The sequence below is a fragment of the Arachis hypogaea genome, chromosome 17, assembly GCF_003086295.3.
Source record: "Arachis hypogaea cultivar Tifrunner chromosome 17, arahy.Tifrunner.gnm2.J5K5, whole genome shotgun sequence".
Lineage (NCBI taxonomy): Eukaryota > Viridiplantae > Streptophyta > Magnoliopsida > Fabales > Fabaceae > Arachis > Arachis hypogaea.
In genome coordinates, this window is record NC_092052.1 from 736,113 (window position 1) to 759,652 (window position 23,540).

Sequence of the window (23,540 nt, forward strand, 5' to 3'; positions counted from 1 at the left end):
TAGGATTTACTATCCTTTTGCATCTGTCACTACATCCTACAGTGACGAGTTTGTAGCTCGTCACAGTCATCCCATCCCAGATCCTACTTGAAATACCTGGTGCACGAAATTGTGATCAATACTTTTCACAACTCAAATAATCCCCGGTGATGAACCCAAAGACTTGGTGTTCAATACCATGGCATAAACACAACTTTGCACAACTAACCAGCAAGTGTACTGGGTCGTCCAAGTAATAAACCTTACGCGAGAAAGGGTCGATCCCACAGAGATTGTTGGTATGAAGCAAGCTATGGTCACCTTGTAAATCTTAGTCAGGCAAACTCAAATGGTTATGGATGATGAATAAAATATAAAGATAAAGATAGAGATACTTATGCAATTCATTGGTGGGAATTTCAGATAAGCCTATGGAGATGCTGTGTTCCTTCCGTCTCTCTGCTTTCCTATTGTCTTCATCCAATCCTTCTTACTCCTTTCCATGGCAAGCTGTATGCAAGGGTTTCACCGTTGTCAGTGGCTACCTCCCATCCTCTCAGTGGAAATGTTCAACGCACCCTGTCACGGCACGGCTATCCATCTGTCGGTTCTCAATCAGGCCGGAATAGAATCCAGTGATTCTTTTGCGTCTGTCACTAACGCCCCGCCCTCAGGAGTTTGAAGCTCGTCACAGTCATTCAATCATTGAATCCTACTCAGAATACCACAGACAAGATTTAAACCTTCCGGATTCTCTTGAATGCCACCATCAGTTCTAGCTTATACCACGAAGATTCCGGTTAAAGAATCCAAGAGATATCCACCCAATCTAAGGTAGAACGGAGGTGGTTGTCAGGCACACGTTCATAGGTGAGAATGATGATGAGTGTCTCGGATCATCACATTCATCAAATTGAAGAACAAGTGATATCTTAGAACAAGAACAAGCGGAATTGAATAGAAGAACAATAGTAATTGCATTAATACTCGAGGTACAGCAGAGCTCCACACCTTAATCTATGATGTGTAGAAACTCCACCGTTGAAAATACATAAGAACAGGGTCTAGGCATGGCCGGATGGCCAGCCTCCCAATGATCAAAAGATCTAAAGATCAAAAGATTCCAAAGATCAGAAGATGAAAATACAATAGTAAAAGGTCCTATATATAGAGAACTAGTAGCCTAGGGTTTACAGAGATGAGTAAATGACATAAAAATCCATTTCCGGGCCCACTTGGTGTGTGCTTGGGCTGAGCATTGAAGCATTTTCGTGTAGAGACTCTTCTTGGAGTTAAACGCCAGCTTTTATGCCAGTTTGGGCGTTTAACTCCCATCCTTGTGCCAGTTCCGGCGTTTAACGCTGGGAATTCTGAGGGTGACTTTGAACACCGGTTTGGGCCATCAAATCTTGGGCAAAGTATGGACTATCATATATTGCTGGAAAGCCCAGGATGTCTAATTTCCAACGCCGTTGAGAGCGCGCCAATTGGGCTTCTGTAGCTCCAGAAAATCCACTTTGAGTGCAGGGAGGTCAGAATCCAATAGCATATGCAGTCCTTTTTAGTCTCTGAATCAGATTTTTGCTCAGGTCCCTCAATTTCAGCCAGAAAATACCTGAAATCACAGAAAAACACACAAACTCATAGTAAAGTCCAGAAAAGTGAATTTTAACTAAAAAATAATAAAAATATACTAAAAACTAACTAGATCATACCAAAAACATACTAAAAACAATGCCAAAAAGCGTACAAATTATCCGCTCATCACAACACCAAACTTAAATTGTTGCTTGTCCTCAAGCAACTGAAAATCAAATAAGATAAAAAGAAGAGAATATGCAATGAATTCCAAAAACATCTATGAAGATCAGTATTAATTAGATGAGCGGGGCTTTTAGCTTTTTGCCTCTGAATAGTTTTGGCATCTCACTCTATCCTTTGAAATTCAGAATGATCGGCTTCTTTAGGAACTCAGAATCCAGATAGTGTCATTGATTCTCCTAGTTAAGTATGATGATTCTTGAACACAGCTACTTATTGAGTCTTGGCTGTGGCCCAAAGCACTCTGTCTTCCAGTATTACCACCGGATACATACATGCCACAGACACATAATTGGGTGAACCTTTTCAGATTGTGACTCAGCTTTGCTAGAGTCCCCAATTAGAGGTGTCCAGGGTTCTTAGGCACACTCTTTTTGCCTTGGATCACTTTATTTCTTTCTTTTTCTTTCTTTTTCTTTCTTTTCTCTTTCTTTCTCTCTCTTTTTTTTTCGAAAATATTTTTTTTGTATTTACTGCTTTTTCTTGCTTCAAGAATCATTTTTATGATTTTTCAGATCCTCAGTAAAATGTCTCCTTTTTCATCATTCTTTCAAGAGCCAACATTCATGAACCACAAATTCAAAAGACATATGCACTGTTTAAGCATACATTTAGAGAACAAAAGTATTGCCACCACATCAAAATAATTAATCTGTATAAAATTCAAAATTCATGCAATTCTTCTCTTTTTTCAATTAAGAACATTTTTCATTTAAGAGAGGTGATGGATTCATAGGACATTCATAACTTTAAGGCATAGACACTAAGACACTAATGATCACAAGACACAAACATAGATAAACATAAGCACTATAATTCGAAAAACAGGAAAATAAAGAACAAGGAAATTAAAGAACGGGTCCACCTTAGTGATGGCGGCTTGTTCTTCCTCTTGAAGATCCTATGGAGTGCTTGAGCTCCTCAATGTCTCTTCCTTGTCTTTGTTGCTCCTCTCTCATGATTCTTTGATCTTCTCTAATTTCATGGAGGAGGATGGAGTGTTCTTGGTGCTCCACCCTTAGTTGTCCCATGTTGGAACTCAATTCTCCTAGGGAGGTGTTTAGTTGCTCCCAATAGTTTTGTGGAGGAAAGTGCATCCCTTGAGGCATCTCAGGGATTTGATGATGAGAGGGGTCTCTTGTTTGCTCCATCCTCTTCTTAGTGATGGGCTTGTCCTCATCAATGGGGATGTCTCCCTCTATGTCAATTCCAACTGAATAACAGAGGTGACAAATGAGATGAGGAAAGGCTAACCTTGCCAAGGTAGAGGACTTGTCCGCCACCTTATAAAGTTCTTAGGATATCACCTCATGAACTTCTATTTCTTCTCCAATCATGATGCTATGAATCATGATAGCCCGGTCTATAGTAACTTCGGACCGGTTGCTAGTGGGAATGATTGAGCGTTGGATAAACTCCAACCATCCCCTAGCCACAGGCTTGAGGTCATGCCTTCTCAGTTGAACCGGCTTCCCTCTTGAATCTCTCTTCCATTGGGTGCCCTCTTCACAAATGTCTATGAGGACTTGGTCCAACCTTTGATCAAAGTTGACCCTTCTAGTGTAAGGATGTTCATCTCCTTGCATCATGGGCAAGTTGAATGCCAACCTTACATTTTCCGGACTAAAATCCAAGTATTTCCCCCGAACCATAGTAAGCCAATTCTTTGGGTCCGGGTTCACACTTTGATCATGGTTCTTGGTGATCCATGCATTGGCATAGAACTCTTGAACCATTAAGATTTCGACTTGTTGAATGGGGTTGGTAAGAACTTCCCAACCTCTTCTTTGGATCTCATGTCGGATCTCCGGATATTCACTCTTTTTGAGTGAAAAAGGGACCTCGGGGATCACCTTCTTCAAGGCCACAACTTCATAGAAGTGGTCTTGATGCACCCTTGAGATGAATCTCTCCATATCCCATGACTCAGAGGTGAAAGCTTTTGCCTTCCCTTTCCTCTTTCTAGAGGTTTCTCCGGCCTTGGATGCCATAAATGGTTATGGAAAAACAAAAAGCAATGCTTTTACCACACCAAACTTAAAAGGTTTGCTCGTCCTCGAGCAAAAGAATAAAGAAGAGAGTAGAAGAAGAAGAAGAAATAGAGGAGATGGATATGGCTTTGTGGTTCGGCCAAAGGAGGGAGAAGTAGTGTTTATGTTGTGTGAAAATGAAGGAGTGAAGATGAGTTTATATAGGAGTGGGGGGAGGGTGATGTTCGGCTATGGGAGGGTGGGTTTGGAAGGGAAAGTGGTTTAAATTTGAATGGTGGGGTAGGTGGGGTTTTATGAAGGATGGATGTGAGTGGTGAAGAGAAAGATAGGATTTGATAGGGGAAGGGTTTTTGGGGAAGAGGTGTTGAGGTGATTGGTGAATGGGTGAAGAAGAGAGAGAGTGGTGGGGTAGGTGGGGATCCTGTGGGGTCCACAGATCCTGAGGTGTCAAGGAAAAGTCATCCCTGCACCAAGTGGCGAGCAAAATTGCTCTTCATGCCAATTCTGGCGTTAAACGCCGGGCTGGTGCCCATTTCTGGCGTTTAACGCCAAGTTCTTGCCCTTCTCTGGTGTTTAACGCCAGTCTGGTGCCCCTTTCTGGCGTTAAACGCCCAGAATGGTGCCAGACTGGGCGTTAAACGCCCATCTGCTAGCCTTACTGGCGTTTAAACGCCAGCAGGTTCTTCCTCCAGGGTGTGCTATTTTTCTTTCTGTTTTTCTTTCTGTTTTTGCTTTTTCAATTGATTTTGTGACTTCTCATGATCATCAACCTACAGAAAACATAAAATAACAAAAGAGAATAGATAAACATAATAAGATTGGGTTGCCTCCCAACAAGCGCTTCTTTAATGTCATTAGCTTGACAATGGGCTCTCATGGAGCCTCACTGATGCTCATAGCAATGTTGGAACCTCCCAACACCAAACTTAGAGTTTGAATGTGGGGTTTCAACACCAAACTTAGAAGTTGGTTGTGGCCTCCCAACACCAAACTTAGAGTTTGACTGTGGGGGCTCTGTTTGGCTCTGTTTTGAGAGAAGCTCTTCATGCTTCCTCTCCATGGTGACAGAGGGATATCCTTGAGCCTTAAACACAAAGGATTCTTCATTCACTTGAATGATCAATTCTCCTCTATCAACATTAATCACAGCCTTTGCTGTGGCTAGGAAGGGTCTGCCAAGGATGATGGATTCATCCATGCATTTCCCAGTCTCTAGGACTATGAAATCAGCAGGGATGTAATGGTCTTCAACTTTTACCAGAACATCCTCTTCAAGTCCATGAGCTTGTTTTCTTGAGTTGTCTGCCATCTCTAGTGAGATTTTTGCAGCTTGCACCTCAAAGATCCCTAGCTTCTCCATTACAGAGAGAGGCATGAGGTTTACACTTGACCCTAAGTCACACAAGGCCTTCTTGAAGGTCATGGTGCCTATGGTACAAGGTATTGAAAACTTCCCAGGATCCTGTCTCTTTTGAGGCAGTTTCTACTTAGACAAGTCATCCAGTTCTTTGGTGAGCAAATGGGGTTCATCATCCCAAGTCTCATTTCCAAATAACTTGTCATTTAGCTTCATGATTGCTCCAAGGTATTTAGCAACTTGCTCTTCAGTGACATACTCATCCTCTTCAGAGGAAGAATACTCATCAGAGCTCATGAATGGCAGAAGTAAGTCCAATGAAATCTCTATGGTCTCATTTTGAGCCTCAGATTCCCATGGTTCCTCGTTGGGGAACTCATTGGAGGCCAGTGGACGTCCATTGAGGTCTTCCTCAATGGCGTTCACTGCCTCTCCTTCCTCTCCAAATTCGGCCATGTTGATGGCCTTGCACTCTCCTTTTGGATTTTCTTCTGTATTGCTTGGAAGAGTACTAGGAGGGAGTTTAGTAATTTTCTTGCTCAGCTGACCCACTTGTGCCTCCAAGTTTCTAATGGAGGACCTTGTTTCAGTCATGAAACTTTGAGTGGTTTTGATTAGATCAGAGACCATGGTTGCTAAGTCAGAGGTGTTCTGCTTAGAACTCTCTGTCTGTTGCTGAGGAGATGATGGAAAAGGCTTGCCATTGCTAAACCTGGTTCTTCCACCATTACTATTGTTGAAACCTTGTTGAGGTCTCTGTTGATCCTTCCATGAGAGATTTGGATGATTTCTCCATGAAGGATTATAGGTGTTTCCATAGGGTTCTCCCATGTAATTCACCTTTTCCATTGAAGGGTTCTCAGGATCATAAGCTTCTTCTTCAGATGAAGCCTTCTTAGTACTACCTGGTGCATTTTGCATTCCAGACAGACTTTGAGAAATCAAATTGACTTGCTGAGTCAATATTTTGTTCTGAGCCAATATGGCATTCAGAGTGTCAATCTCAAGAACTCCTTTCTTCTAATTTGTCCCATTGTTCACAGGATTCCTTTCAGAAGTGTACATGAATTGGTTATTTGCAACCATTTCAATCAACTCTTGAGCTTCTGTAGGCGTCTTCTTCAAATGAAGAGATCCTCCAGCAGAGCTATCCAATGACATCTTGGACAGTTCAGACAGACCATCATAGAAAATACCTATGATGCTCCATTCAGAAAGCATATCAGAGGGACACTTTCTGACCAATTGTTTGTATCTTTCCCAAGCTTCATAGAGGGATTCTCCTTCCTTCTGTCTGAAGGTTTGGACTTCCACTCTAAGCTTACTCAATTTTTGAGGTGGAGAGAACTTTGCCAAGAAGGCATTGACTAGCTTTTCCCAAGAGTTTAGGCTTTCTTTAGGTTGTGAGTCCAACCATATCCTAGCTCTGTCTCTTACAGCAAAAGGGAATAGCATAAGTCTGTAGACCTCAGGGCCAACCCCATTAGTCTTGACAGTGTCACAGATTTGCAAGAATTCAGCTAAAAACTGATGAGGATCTTCCAATGGAAGTCCATGGAATTTGCAATTCTGTTGCATTAGAGAAACTAATTGAGGTTTAAGCTCAAATTTGTTTGCTCCAATGGTAGGGATAGAGATGCTTCTCCCATAGAAGTCGGGAGTAGGTGCAGTAAAGTCACCCAGCACCTTCCTTGCATTGTTGGCATTGTTGTTGTTTTCGGCTGCCATGTGTTCTTCTTCTTTGAAGATTTCTGTTAGGTCCTCTACAGAGAATTGTGCCTTACCTTCTCTTAGTTTTCGCTTCAAGGTCCTTTAGGTTCAGGGTCAGCCTCAACAAGAATGCTTTTGTCTTTGCTCCTGCTCATATGAAAGAGAAGAGAACAAGAAAATATGGAATCCTCTATGTCACAGTATAGAGATTCCTTGAGGTGTCAGAGGAAAAGAAAAATAGAAGGCAGAAGTAGAATATTCGAACTTATCAAAGAAGAAGGAGTTCGAATTGTTCATTGAGGAATAGTGTTAGTCCATAAATACAAGGATGTGAGAAGAGGGGAAGTAATTTTCGAAAATTAAGTAAAAGATTTTGAAAACATTTTGAAAAATACTAATTGATTTTCGAAAATAAAAGTGGGAAAGAAATAAAGTGATTTTTGAAAAAGATTTTGAAATTAGAAATCAAAAAGATTTGATTGAAAACTATTTTGAAGAAGATGTGGTTAAGAGGATATGATTGGTTTTAAAAAGATGTGATTGAGAAGATATGATTTGAAAAACAATTTAAAATGATTTGATTTTAAAAAAAAATTAATGACTTGGCTATCAAGAAAAGATATGATTCAAACATTAAACCTTTCTCAACAGAAAAGGCAACATACTTGAAATGTTGAATCAAATCATCAATTGATAGCAAGTATCCTTGAAAATGGAAAGAAATTGATTTTGAAAAAGATTTGATTGAAAAGATTTGATTTGAAAAAGATTTGATTTTGAAAAATTTTGAAAACCTGAAAAAAATTGCATTAAAAACAAAATCTTCCCTCTTGTGCCATCCTGGCGTTAAACGCCCAGAATGGTGCACATTCTGGCGTTTAACGCCCAAAACTCTACCCTTTTGGGCGTTAAACGCCCAGCCAGGCACCCTGGCTGGCGTTTAAACGCCAGTCTGTCTTCTTCACTGGGCATTTTGAACGCCCAGCTTTTTCTGTGTAGTTCCTCTGCTGTATGTTCTGAATCTTCAATCCTCTGTTTTATTGACTTGAAAAGACACAAATTAAAAATATTTTTGGATTTTTAATAATAAGGAATAATCAAAATGCAACTAAAATCAAATAACAATGCATGCAAGACACCAAACTTAGCAGTTTGTATACTGCTGACACTAACAAAATGAGAATGCATATGAGACACAACAAAACACTCAAGTCAAGAGAATTCAAAGATCAGGGCAAGAAAATCATCAAGAATTACTTGAAGATCCTTAAGACACATGAATGAATGCAAGAAGAACAGAAACATGCAATTGACACCAAACTTAATATGAGACTCTAGACTCAAACAAGAAACATAAAATATTTTTGGTTTTTTATGATTTTGTAATTTTTTTGGATTTTTCGAAAATTAAGTGGAAAAGAAAATAAAGGTATCAAAATTCTTAATGAGAATTCCAGGAATCATGCAATGTTAGTCTAAGACTTCGGTCCAGGAATTAGACATGGCTTCATAGCCAGCCAAGCTTTCAAAGAAAGCTTCGGTCCAAAACACTAGACATGGCCAATGGCCAGCCAAGCCTTAGCAGATCACTGCTCCAACAGCAAGATTGATAGAAATCAACATGCTCTTGTGATGATAAGTTGAAACCTCGGTCCAATAAAATTAGACATGGCTTCACAGCCAGCCAGACTTCAACAGATCATCATGAAACTCTAGAATTCATTCTTAAGAACTCTAAAGAAAAAATACCTAATCTAAGCAACAAGATGAACCGTCAGTTGTCCATACTCGAACAATCCCTGGCAACGGCGCCAAAAACTTGGTGCACGAAATTGTGATCAATACTTTTCACAACTCAAATAATCCCCGGTGATGAACCCAAAGACTTGGTGTTCAATACCATGGCATAAACACAACTTCGCACAACTAACCAGCAAGTGTACTGGGTCGTCCAAGTAATAAACCTTACGCGAGTAAGGGTCGATCCCACAGAGATTGTTGGTATGAAGCAAGCTATGGTCACCTTGTAAATCTTAGTCAGGCAAACTCAAATGGTTATGGATGATGAATAAAACATAAAGATAAAGATAGAGATACTTATGCAATTCATTGGTGGGAATTTCAGATAAGCCTATGGAGATGCTGTGTTCCTTCCGTCTCTCTGCTTTCCTATTGTCTTCATCCAATCCTTCTTACTCCTTTCCATGGCAAGCTGTATGCAAGGGTTTCAACGTTGTTAGTGGCTACCTCCCATCCTCTCAGTGGAAATGTTCAACGCACCTTGTCACGGCACGGCTATCCATCTGTCGGTTCTCAATCAGGCCGGAATAGAATCCAGTGATTCTTTTGCGTCTGTCACTAACGCCCCGCCCTCAGGAGTTTGAAGCTCGTCACAGTCATTCAATCATTGAATCCTACTCAGAATACCACAGACAAGGTTTAGACCTTCCGGATTCTCTTGAATGCCGCCATCAGTTCTAGCTTATACCACGAAGATTCCGGTTAAAGAATCCAAGAGATATCCACCCAATCTAAGGTAGAACAGAGGTGGTTGTCAGGCACACGTTCATAGGTGAGAATGATGATGAGTGTCATGGATCATCACATTCATCAAATTGAAGAACAAGTGATATCTTAGAATAAGAACAAGCGGAATTGAATAGAAGAACAATAGTAATTGCATTAATACTCGAGGTACAGCAGAGCTCCACACCTTAATCTATGGTGTGTAGAAACTCCACCGTTGAAAATACATAAGAACAGGGTCTAGGCATGGCCGAATGGCCAGCCTCCCAATGATCAAAAGATCTAAAGATCAAAAGATTCCAAAGATCAGAAGATGAAAATACAATAGTAAAAGGTCCTATATATAGAGAACTAGTAGCCTAGGGTTTACAGAGATGAGTAAATGACATAAAAATCCATTTCCGGGCCCACTTGGTGTGTGCTTGGGCTGAGCATTGAAGCATTTTCGTGTAGAGACTCTTCTTGGAGTTAAACACCAGCTTTTATGCCAGTTTGGGCGTTTAACTCCCATCCTTGTGCCAGTTCCGGCGTTTAACGCTGGGAATTCTGAGGGTGACTTTGAACGCCGGTTTGGGCCATCAAATCTTGAGCAAAGTATGAACTATCATATATTGCTGGAAAGCCCAGGATGTCTACTTTTCAACGCCGTTGAGAGCGCGCCAATTGGGCTTCTGTAGCTCCAGAAAATCCACTTTGAGTGCAGGGAGGTCAGAATCCAATAGCATCTGCAGTCCTTTTTAGTCTCTGAATCAGATTTTTGCTCAGGTCCCTCAATTTCAGCCAGAAAATACCTGAAATCACAGAAAAACACACAAACTCATAGTAAAGTCCAGAAAAGTGAATTTTAACTAAAAACTAATAAAAATATACTAAAAACTAACTAGATCATACCAAAAACATACTAAAAACAATGCCAAAAAGCGTACAAATTATCCGCTCATCAATACCACAGACAATGTTTAGACTTTTCGGATCTCAAGAATGCTGCCAATGGATTCTAGCTTATACCACGAAGACTCTGATCTCAAGGAATTGAAGACTCTGTTGTCAGGAGAGGCAATCAATACGCATGAGCCAGGAATCCAAGAGATACACACTCAATCTAAGGTAGAACAGAAGTGGTTGTCAGGTACGTGCTCATAGGTGAGAATGGTGATGAGTATCACGGATCATCACATTCATCAGGCTGAAGTGCGAGTGAATATCTTAGAACAAGAATAAGCTTGAATTGAATAGAAAATAGTAGTAATTGCATTAATACTCGAGGAACAGCAGAGCTCCACACCTTAATCTATGGTGTGTAGAAACTCCACCGTTGAAAATACATAAGAACAAGGTCCAGGCATGGCCGAATGTCCAGCCTCCCTAAAGTGGCATATGAATTCGAAAGTAGGGAAAAAAGACCTAGGTCTAAGGACTAAACGCCTAAAGATCGATCTGAATACAATAGTAAAAAGGTCCTATTTATAATGAAACTAGCTACTAGGGTTTACAGAAATAAGTGAATGATGCAAAAATCCACTTCCGGGCCCAATTGGTGTGTGCTTGGGCTGAACATTGAGCTTTACACATGTAGAAGCTTCTCTTGGAGTTAAACGCCAGCTTTTATGCCAGTTTGGGCGTTTAACTCTGGTTTGTAACGTGTTTCTGGCGTTTAACTTCAGAATTGGACAGAGAAGGGGCGTTTAAATGTCAGTTTGCATCATCAAAACTCGAGCAAAGTATGAACTATTATATATTGCTAGAAATCTCTGGATGTCTAATTTCCAATGCAATTGAGAGCACTCCATTTGGAGTTCTGTAGCTCCAGAAAATACACTTTGAGTGCAGGGAGGTCAGAATCCAACAGCATAAGCAGTCCTTTTTCAGCCTCTGAATCAGATTTTTGCTCAGGTCCCTCAATTTCAGCCAGAAAATACCTGAAATCACAGAAAAATATATAAACTCATAGTAAAGTCCAGAAATATGAATTTTGCATAAAAACTAATAAAAACATCCTAAAAAGTAGCTAGATCCTACTAAAAACTACCTAAAAACAATGCCAAAAAGCGTATAAATTATCCGCTCATCATTAGCCTTCTATTTCTCTTTTGAATAAGTATCCACTAATCTTGCTGAAGTATGGCTTTGTGGAGTAAAATTTTGCTTAAAAGAATCCATGGCAATGTAGTGTTCCTTCTGTCAAGCAATGGTGCTAAAATACGTCAACTAGTTTTTGTTTGAGTGTCTTGAGTCTTGAGTAGTTGTTAGTTTTTCGGCTAAATGGTCAAATTAATTTTCTAAAATCACTTATTTTTTAAATTAGTCATTGAAAGATCTCTTAACAAGAATAAAAATAAAAAAATCAAACAAAGAATAAGAAAAAACACATAATGCTGCAAATTTATTTGGAAGAGGATGATCTTACATTCATTTAACTAAAAGAAAGAAAAAAAGAAGAAAAAAATGCAGCATTAGAAGAAACATTTTTCTATATTTGCAGCAAATTTGGGTGTAACACGAAAATATTTGGGTATATTTTAAGAATTTTAGGTGTATTTTTATTCTGATAAGTTCTGTATAATTCAAAACTCTTTCTCTTCTTCCTCCTCATCTTCTGCTGCTTCTTCTTTTTTTTCCATCATAATCGCCATATTTTTCTTCTTTTTTTATTATTCGTCTTTTCCTTTTTGTTTTTCCTTCTCAAGTTTCTTCTTGTTTTACTCTCTTAACAAGAATAAAAACAAAAAAATCAAACAAAGAAGAATAATAAACACCTTCAAAATTATTTGAAAGATGATGAACTCACATTCATTTAACTAAAAGAAAGAAAGAAATAAGAAAAAAGAAGAAGAAATGCAGCATTAGAGGAAATATTTTTCTGTATTTGCAGCAAATTTGGGTGTAACATGAAGATATTTGAGTGTATTTTTAAGAATTTTAGGTGTAGTTTTATTCTGATAAGTTCTGCATAATTCAAAACTCTTTCTCTTCCTCCTTCTCATCTTCTGCGGCTTCTTCTTCTTCATCTTCTTATTTCATATTCTCGTAATTCTTTTTAGGAGAAAAAAATCAAACAAAAAAGAAAAAATACATAATGTTGCAAAATCGATAGAAAGAGAAGTAGGGACAAAAAAACAGCAACAACAATAGTAGTAAAAAAATGACGATGAAGATGAAACACGTGAAGAAAAAAGGAGGAGAAACGCAGAGAAAAAGGAGAAGAAGAAGGAAGAGGAGGAGGAGGAACACGAAGCGCGCTATGGAAACCATTGAGTAGCACGCGTGTTGACAGCTCGTATGGGTGAGCGTCCTTTTTGTTGGGTTTGACTCAACTTGTATGACTTGTAAACCAAAATGACTTGTATGTGTAGCACTTCTTTTCAAAATATTCAAATCTCATGTCATAAACACATCTAAAATTAAATAAACAATATAAACACATCCAAAATGATGTAATGACACATCTAAATAATTGGCATTGTGGTTCTCTAAATTACATATTGGACACACAAAAAATTAGACTCAAACACACATTTAAAATTATAAGAATGCACTCTAAATATTGTATTAACACATCTAAAATTCATGTAAAAAAACTTATATATGAACATGGAAACGTAACAATATAAACACATCCAAAATTAAATATTGACACATCTAAATTATGTTAACATCACAACTTTCAAATTAAATATATGAATGCAAAAAAGAAAAATTATAATCACAAACACATTTAAAAAAAGAAAAAACACAGACACTTACAATATTATGCATAAATTAAAAAAATAGAATCTTTTATTAAACGAAAAAAAGGTAACATATCTTTGTGAATGAACTCAACCAAAAATTTTTAGAATTGTACAAACAAAAATACCAAAGACAGAGAAAGAGTGTGACGCATGTACGTTTTCGGTGCGGATGAACGGCGACGAAGAGGAGGAAGGCGGCAATGAAGATGAGCGCCGAGAAAGAGGAAGGCGGCATTGTAGATGAGCGCCGAGGAGGAGGAGGAAGGCGGCGTTGAGGTTGAGTGCCGAGGAGGAAGGTGGCGTAGTCGCGTGGATAAACAGCAGCGGAGGATGACGAACCACGGACGGCGTGCGCCTCTGGGTTTAGGAAAATACGGTGAATGTGGCTGTTCTGCTTCCTTCAGGATTTTTTATAGTATTAGTTAATAATTAGATGGTTTAAGGTTTATTTTAAAATTTTAAAATCAAAATTTTGAATTTTAATTAATTTGATTTTTGGATGTATATTTAAATTGTAATATATTAAATTTGAAAAAAAAAGATTTAATTTAAATTTTAAATTTTACTTTTATTTAGTTTGTATTTTAAATGTATATTTAATTTTAAAAAGACACTAAATCAATTCATAATTTTTAGATGTGTTTATTTTATTTTATTTTTTTATTATTGTAATAAAAAATTAAATATTATATAATTTTTAAAAGATACCTAATTGAATTGCATTTGTAAATACTTAATCATCATAAATTGAAACCTCACTGGAGAAGCGAAACTTCGATTTTGCTGGTACTATTATATGTTGGAGAGCCTGTAAGTAATCCTCTGCATGTTATGTAGGATAAATAATCCTCAACGTATTATATTTATTGAGTCCCGCTAGGAAGACAATAGGGTATCTCTACAATCTCTACAATGGATTGTTTATTTGGCCCAATATAAATTAAGAATGAAAATCAACCCACATTTAACCTAATTTCAAACCATTGAGTTTTATTTTAACTATAACCATCCAAATCTTAATCAAATTTACCCCCAATCCTATTGTTCTTCCCCAACGGCAACCCTTTTCACCAAACCCTCATTGCCCCTGACCATTCTACCGTCGCATCTCCATTCGCCCAGACCTGTCCCACGCGACTCATCCTCCAACAGCACCGACCAAACCCTCGAGACTTGCCGTCCATTAGCGCCGCACCAGACCACCGTGGTGCACCCTTCTTCAGCGGTGACTAGACCACGCGTTTCATCCTCCAGAGCGTTCCTCTTCCGTAGCCGGCAGAACTCAGTATGGTCGCCTTCTGTTTCCCGTCGAGGGTGTCACTGTTACGGCCCCAAAACACTAAATGTCGTCCATGAACAACTGGAGGTTAGTGAGTTGATTTTTTTATGTGATTATAACTGTTTATGATGCTACTAATTTTACATGCAATGAATCTTGTTGAGGCGTTTGATTATTTATAGTGAAGAAATCAATTGTTGCAACTTCACTAACGGGACGTGTATAATATGTTGAAACGAATTGTACAAGTTGTTGTTTTTTATGGTTGCATTGATTTTTATTCTAGTGTGCAAAATTTTGTAGAATTTCAGTTTAATTAGTACAGCAATTTTGGCTCACCGTTTGGTCTTTTGAATGCAACATCACTTAAATTAGTTTATCATAGTCGATATGTATTTGACATAAAATGGATGGTTACTTTACTACTTATCTGGATGATTGATTTTCGTTATAGTGAATGTTATTTGTCTTTGATCTTGTTGGTATATTTGAATCAGATACTGTATGGATTTTGTGTATGTTGAACACTTCAGCACAGATTTACTCGAGCAACATGGTGCTATTTTTTGTTTTTAAATTCCTTAGATCGGTCACTAAAAACTTTTAAAGTTTTGCTTAAATCAGCCTATGTCTATATGGTCCTCAAATTTGCTCTTCAGGTTCTCAAGAAGTACCATATTGTTGAAATTGTAAGGCATGTTCCAAGACTTCTTGATGCATTAGGTTAGACATTTTTTTAAAGAAAATAAAAGAAATACATTGCACCATTTAGGAATATAACTGTGACAAGCCTTAAAGTATTTTTGTGCTTATTATGTTTAATTCTATCTATTTGACATTTGGTTAAATTTGTGCAATGTTACAGTGGTTGAGAATAGAGAAAATTAGAGCGTCGGACAAATGCAACTTGTTTGTCTTGCTAGGCTACTATTGAAGAATAAAAGGATTTTGGTTCTAGGTTGAGCAACAACATCCATTGACACTGCAAGTCTGCAACACAATTTAATTCAAAAGACTATTAGAAATGAAACTAGTGAATGATTTTGGTTAATGACACATTAACTACACATTTGTTATTTATTGCAGTGTCTCTTGTATTCATGAATGTTCTTAAAATGGGAATGCTCCTGTTGAGAGAAAACATATACCACAATTATTCTAAATCTATGAATGAGAAATTTAATGTACATATTAGAAATTGTGGTCAATTCATAATATACTAGATGTTCATTTTATTAGATATACAAATGCTTATTTTTATTTTTAAGTAGATATTTAATTGATTGAATTGAATTTTAAGTAAATACAATTATAATATTTTGGATGTTCAATTTAGTAGGTAGGCATATGATTATTTTTATTCTTAATTGGATGTTTATTTGAATAGATTAGATTTAAGTAAATACAATTAAAATACGCCAGATGTTCAATTCACTAGGTGTTCAATACAGGATTTTTTTTCAATACAAAATGCTTGTTGAGCTAATTCACCAGTTGGAGTATTAAGGTTTTATTCATGAGTCTTGATGAGGACTAACATGTGATTGCTCATTCATTTTCTGAATTTGTCTGAATGTATTGGTAAAATATCTTTCAATCATGACATGCTTACCAGGCGGCAAAAATAACCATTTATTTTGTCTATAAAAATAAACATCCGAATCCATATTAAAGTGAGCAGCCAGTTTATTGTGTCTACGTACAGGAATTTTTTCCATTTATGGGACCAATGAAAAAATACAAAAAACAGAAGTAACGGACATATTGTGATAAAAAATACTTTTCATTTACAATAGGTAATGAAACTAATAAACACTTTTCACTTTTACCAATACAACATTTTAATTAATTCATGGATATAAATATTGCGAGCTATTGTTCATCTTGAATTTTCAAAAACTTGTGCTTCTGATTATGAGCTAAAGAGTTGGTGCTATACATCCTCTTTGGGTTTAAATGTTCCAAATCTTCCTTAAATACCCAATTGTACCCGCAACTGTTCACTTCTACTACTTCTTCTGAATAACGAGTCAATGCAACTAATTTAATACTATCAAGATCAAATGCTCCTTCGTTTAAAACACAGACAAAATTATTAATGAAAATTGTTGAGTTAAGAAATTAACTAAATTAATTAGTGATGACAAACATTATTTTTGGGTAAAATAAATAATTAGTGTTGATTGTTAATAATTATACGTTGCTAATTATTTATTAAACATTGCAGGCCAAAACTTTGTCTAACAGCCCAAATTGGAGTAAAAAATAAAACATCAAGGCTGGTGGGCTGGTTAATCAAGCGAAACCCAAAAGAAACAAAACCAAAGAAATCAAACTGGTTGCTTAATGGATATCCGATCCAATCCCGAGTTGATTTCAAATCCCTCCAACTTTTTCTCACATCACAAGCAACGTTTACCTCTGTGTGTTGGTCAGAAAATCAGAAAAGTGAGAAAGAGAGAAAGAGCTTCTTCCTTAAGCTAATCACCAAAGAAGCAAGAAAGAGAGAGATTAAGCTTGAAAGGTAGATGTTAAATCAGCAAGTCCAAACCAAATCAAGCTTAAGAAAAGATTAAAGGTAAACCATTTTCTCATACATGTATCTCAGTTTCTTCTCATCTTTCCAACTCTCTGCTCAGTCCGAAATGGGATACAAAGGAAAGTTATTTTCTGTTCTTCACTGCTATGTATCTACGGTCACAAGTGATTCTTGGGGACCAAGTAGCTTCTCAATGGCCCAGATTCAGTTTACCATAGGAAAACTCTTGTGATTGCTGCTTTATGGCTTTCGGTCAAGATAGAGAAGTCAAAAGCAAAGTTTCTATTTTGAAGATTACTGGAAAAAAGGTGAAAGGCTGGGTTGGTGAAGCATAGTGCTCAAGGAGTTGACCTAGGAAGAAGAACCCAGCAACGTGTAAGGAGATAAAAAGAAACTTGCTGTTCATTCAGAAGCCAATGAGAGAAAACCAGAGTTTGGTGAGTTGTGTTTGTGAAGAGTTTCCTGTGAAGTTCCTCTACTTGGATAATGCTTTCTCTTAAAGAAGCATTCGGCCAATATTAAAGAACTAAATCAGAGGCTTGCAAAGCTGGTTTATCACATAGCAAAGAGGCTATTGATGAAGTCAATCTCCTTCATGTTTTACAGATTGTAATGTACTTTTCTATATTTATCTTTCTATAATTTCTTGAGTGAAAAGGCATATTGAGAGAGCTCAAGTAAAAGCCATGAGTGGAAAAAGGCTGAGTGATACACTTGAGAGAAAAGCCTAGAGTTATTTTCTGATTTCTTTAGGTATGTCTATGTCTTGTATCTTGTACCTTAGTTGGGTTAGCACTAAGAGTGAAGAGTTAGGTATTAGCATAGCCAATGTCAAGTTAGGTTAGAACTTGAGTGTGAAAGGATTCTGTCAATCCTGTGGAATTGGTGTATGTAATACTTTTAACTATAGTGGAAATTCATCCATTGTTGTGGAGGAGACTGGACATAGGTTGCATTGCACAAGGCAACCGAACTAGGATACATGCTGGTGTTAGCTTTTCTCTTCTCTGTTGTGTTCTGTTTTCTAATGTTCTGTTCTTTGAAAGTTTATTTTAAAGGGTCAGATCAGTAATCATAAAAAGAAAGGCAGAGATTCAACCCCCCCTTCTCTAAGCCTACCACAACCTTCAAAAACTTTCCTGGATAAAAACGTTAACAACTTATGAGCTCATTATTGGATGAAAACTTTCCTAAATAAAGATGGCATTTTCATCAAATCAAGCAAAAGAGCAATAGTATAACCCAAATATAATCCACTTTTCATATGAATGAACCATCCGCATGCATAGTAAAATAAACATTCTCTTTAGGTAATAAGAGATAACTAACGAATTGACCAAAATACCTCCCACGCACTATGTTTAAATGATTTAACTCAAATCCAACTTCAATTCAAGAAAAATTAAATTAAATCTAATCCAAACCACATAACAAAATAAACTTGCAGAACATGTGCATGTAGAATCTGTAACACCCTACCATACTTAATCTTATCCTTAAGTCATAAGACTGAGATAGTAAGGTATTACAACCTCTAAAAATAGTAATATATATATATATATATATATATATATATATATATATATATATATATATATATATATATATATATAATAGAGAAAAGGATACTTAACTAGGAGCCTTGAAAAAAATGGATAAAACAAAATCGCAAAATAAAAAACGCAACGCTCAGGTAAGGATTACTTGCGTGCTAAGAAATCTAATAGGAACATGATAAAGATAAGCAAAAGAGTAAAGGAAAGCCAAGGAAACAGCATAACTAGCCCCTAACTCAGCCTGCGAAACTAAGGCTGACTATATATATATATATATATATATATATATATATATATATATATATATATATATATATATATATATATATATATATACATATGAACATACACAGGTATCCCCAAAATATCCCAAAATACCAAAATAAACTCCTATCTCTCCCTCAACCTCTAAGAGGAGCAGCATACATAAGTTACTTGGAGAGTAAGCTAAATACATATATACATATATACAACAGGAAACCAAAATACACCAAAGGACTACTTCGCTTCCCAGGATCCAGACGCCTAGCGAGGAGCCTCTTGACCTGCATCTGAAAAACAATAATACAATATAGAATGAGAATTGGAGGTTCTCAACATGGTAAAAGTGCCACGCGCATAATAAATAAGGTCCTGAGAATGCCATAAGCAATCCTAGAACTCCGTTATACAATTATCCAACTTAATTACTAAACAAAAGCTATAACAGGGGTAGGTATTCTAAATCTACCTAACTTACTCAATTTCAATCCTAATCTAATACCAAACCATTTCTCCTTTTCCTCCATCCCTCTATCATCCACAATGCAACAGAAACAAGCAACCAAACAAGTTCACACACAAATAATGAGCAGATAGTTCAAATAGCAAATATAACAGGTAGCAGGGGTTATATATCAAATAGGCAATCCCAGGAAATGCATAGCAATCAACCAAACAAATGCATATGATGCATGCCTGTCCTATGCTGATGGGGCCCATCTGTCAGTTATCCAGCCAACACGACAAGTCCGAAAATCTTAGACTGTCTCCCGTCGCGCATCCCCAAGAGTCTATGCATAGAGTTCACATACATTCATCATATAATCACTCAATGGGGGTTATCCATACCCGGGAATTTATACGTGCCCGGTCACCCTTACGACGTAGGGTTAATAGAGTATCGAGAATCAACCTGGAACACGTGGAGGCGAGCCACGGTTTTAACTTAAGAAAACTCGTATCTCAGATATCATTATTCATAAGCCATTTCATAGTCATAAACATTATTTAATCATTCATCAAGCCATGGCATGTTAACTCCTTTTATTAACAACCTCCCTTTCACATTTTTCATCATCATTCCCTTATAATTCATCTCGATTGCCCTTTCCGGGTCCTGACCAAACTATTTATCAAACTCTTCTCAACCTTTTTAATATCGAATAATCTTAAAATCAACCCAACTCTAACATTAAATCAATCACATCACACGAAGATTAATCTTTAACTTATCGAACCCATGACTATCACTGAGACATCCTCGACACTCTATTTTCTTTTCTGTTTTTAATATAACAAATGAACTCGGAATTGCGCAAACTTTATGTCCAGGCGTTCATCTTGAAATAAGATTTCTAACAAACCAAAGATCATAATTTTCTAATTTCTCTAGCCTCAGGAATAAAGGAAAAACCGTGACTGCTCTGCAGTGCATAAAACCAGAAAAATAGCAGCAGCATGTGATGTTCAAAATTCAATATAAAATCCAAGTTAAATCCAATGACTTTAAACATTAATGTAGTCAAACTTTACTCATCCAGGTTTCTTTCTTAATTAGTTCTGAGTTAATACCATTTTTAATGAAGAAGTTACATTACCTGGAAGTTAAGTAAAAATGAGTCAAAATCTGTTTTAGAAACCAACAAGTTTAGTACCTTTCAATTTGAATAACTTTTATTACAAAACTCCAATTAAGCTAAATTTTGGTTTGGGAACTCCTAGATCATCCAGAAACAAGTGTGTTTTGGTTGTAACCTAATTGCTATTCATTTCTAAGAGTTATAAGCATTGGAAGTTGATGCATAGCTTGCTGAAATCTGTTTCTTTTCAGCTTTGACCACCAATATTCAAAAATTCACAACTCCCAATCCTCAACTCTTAAAATTCTGAAATTTTAGAGAAATGAATAAAGTTAATCAAATTTTATAAAAAAATTAGTTTCGCTCCAAAACTCAACTCGTAGAATTTGCAGTAAGACAAACAAGTTGCTGCCCTATTTGACCTTTTCTGCTGCAGGACAGATTTAATAACCTAACTTTAAAAATTTGCCATAAATTGTATATTTAACAAAAATGTCCCAAATTTTCCAGTTTAGTTCTTTATATTTCCAAGTTTATCCCAAACTTGGTCTCATACAATTCCGATCATTACATAATTAGTTACAACATATGCAATACCACCACAACACAACTCTACATCCTTATTAACAAACACCAATCATAATCCATCATAAATAACTATAAGAGCACACCATTAATAAATTCCACACCTCATAATTCCAATATATATATATCTACCAACAAATCTATTCCAACAACATTACAAGGCTAATCATTAAATAAAACAAATAATTCAACTTATCCTATAGTTCCTCTAACCTAAGTTTTCACAACACCGTAAATATTAAACGTGCGAAACTTAAACCATACCTTAGCCGATCGCTTAGTTCACCCAAGGCAGTCTCACAACTCAAAATTACAGCCCCTCCATGCTCAATCAAACATCCCCAAAACAAGCCTTGGTCGCCAACAAACCTCCAAGTAATCCCAATTCAAACCCAATGCATGTATATATAACTCAATTCACCCCCAATTCACATATATATCCAAATTCAGATTTTTCATCAATAAATCAAAAATTAGCTAGGGTTTAGGTTGTTCTTACCGTACCCATTGATGATTGGAGTGCAACCCAACAATTATCCAATTTTAGTTTGCACCTAAACCACCAATTATCAAAATCACTCAAAATCTCAACAATTTTTGTGTAGAAAAGGGGCACAGAGAACTGGAAATGAATTGGTAAGAAACTTACCACTTTGTTCGGATAAAATTGAAGAGGAGTCCGAGACGAACGCGTGGCCACAAACGGCTCGTCAATCGGAGCTCAAACGAGGAAGATACGGTGGATCAAAGATGGTGAGGGTTTGAGAGCTTCTCCCCCCTTCCCCAAATCTGTTTGTATCATTGCATGCAAATGGAGAAGAAGGAGCTGCTGTTTAGTTTAAATGTTTGGGTCTGGTTAGACCCACGGGCCTGATTTCAACCCCGGTTCAACCGGTTTGGCCCTTCCGGTCTGATTTTGGGCCAAATTTTCGAAATTGATATCAAAATTCTTGTTTCGATGAGCTCTATCCTATTTTGGTATTAGTTTTGCATTTTTAACTCTCCTACTTAAAATGAAACTTATTAACTTATAATTTATCGATTTTTGGGAGGTTTACAGAATCCAGCAAATCAAGCAAAAGACTAATGATATAACCCAAATAAACATCCAAATTTCTTATGAAAGCACCATCCGCATACATCGTAAATGAACATCCACTTTAATTAATAATAAACAACTAACAAATTGAGCAAAATACCACTCGGACACCATGATTAAATGGCTTAACAAAAATCCAACTTCAATTCAAGTAAAATTAACTAAATGTAATCCAAACCACATAACAAAAGAAACATGGAGAGCATGTGCATGCAGAATACAGCAAATCAAGCAAAAGACAATTATATCAAAGTCCACATACAAGGTAAACTGAACATCATCATTGTTGCTTCTGTAACAACTAGCTCATTGACAAAAATATCGCTCGTGCACCTGGTTTAAATGACACAAATCAATCCCAGTTTCTATTCGAGCATGACTCAACTAAATCAAATCCATAGCACATAACAAAATAAGCATGCGGAGTATTTGAACGCTAAAGCCAGCAATTCAATTCAAATCAACAAATGCCATGTGGAGCTGTCCCTTTTCAAACATCCATTTATTAAAGGAACCAACCATCCCTATACATAGTGAACTAAACATCCATGTTCTTCTAAGCAAGTAACGTAATATTGCATCCTCCATATAAACTATTGTAAAAGAAGAACAAAGATTCATTGGTTCAACAAATCAAAATATCATTATAATCACCATGCGTGCATACTCCCTGAGTTCTAGATTCACAAGCAATATCACTTCAACAAATGCTGAACTGGGTTGTACTTTTTCTTTTATTTTTAAAAACACTCCCAATTTTTTACAATCCAATTTGGATGTACAAAAGCAGATCAATTAAGTAATGCATCAAAATTTTGAAACTTGCATAACTCACCACACTCACTTTGGATTTCTTTATTCCATCCTTTTTTGGAGATTCTAATATTCCATTGATCTTATGGTTCACCTTTTCTGAATCAAATAACATGGATTCACGGCTGCGCTTCTTCATGGCTACAATTTAACAAAGAGGAAAAAGATAAAGTTACTTAAACTTTATTTTTAACCAAAAAGAAAAAAGAAAAAAGATAATAAAAGAAAAAAAGAGACATTTTCCCTTCCCCTACAAGAACCAACACATGAGAAGACACAGCTTTATGATAATTCATAAAAACAAAACTACACAAGACAATTTTTTAAAAATGGGTTTTATTTCTTTGTGAAGAAGAAATTAAGAAAAGGATAACTTTTTGGAAGCAAAATTGTAATACACTCACCGAAGAGTTTGTGTCCCTTAGATTGCTTATGATTCATGTGTGGTCTCTTGTTGTTGTTGGGTTTTGAGAATCTGATAGCTCCACACCTCAAGTTTTGAGCTTTGTCCATTTCTGTATTTTCAGAATTATAGATAGATCATATATGGTTGTAGCTGAAAAACTAGCACCATCACCACACCAGATGAAAAACAATTTTTTTGGATTATTGTTATTCTAGTGTGCATTCAGTGAACATCTAGTTATCAACTAAACCTTAGTCACCACCTAACCTTTTGATGCACCGATGAGCGTGGAGAGCTCTGTCGATAG

The 23,540-nt window shown here is 36.7% G+C and overlaps 1 long non-coding RNA gene across 1 annotated transcript; it reads right to left on the minus strand.

Annotated features, from left to right (window-relative positions):
• Positions 1-18,807: 18,807 nt before the first annotated feature.
• Positions 18,808-21,728, minus strand: LOC112765859 (uncharacterized). Its single transcript, XR_003183944.3, has 3 exons — positions 21,565-21,728; positions 21,180-21,469; positions 18,808-19,040 (listed from the first exon to the last, which is right to left on the minus strand). It is a non-coding gene; the product is annotated as an uncharacterized lncRNA (long non-coding RNA).
• Positions 21,729-23,540: the final 1,812 nt, after the last annotated feature.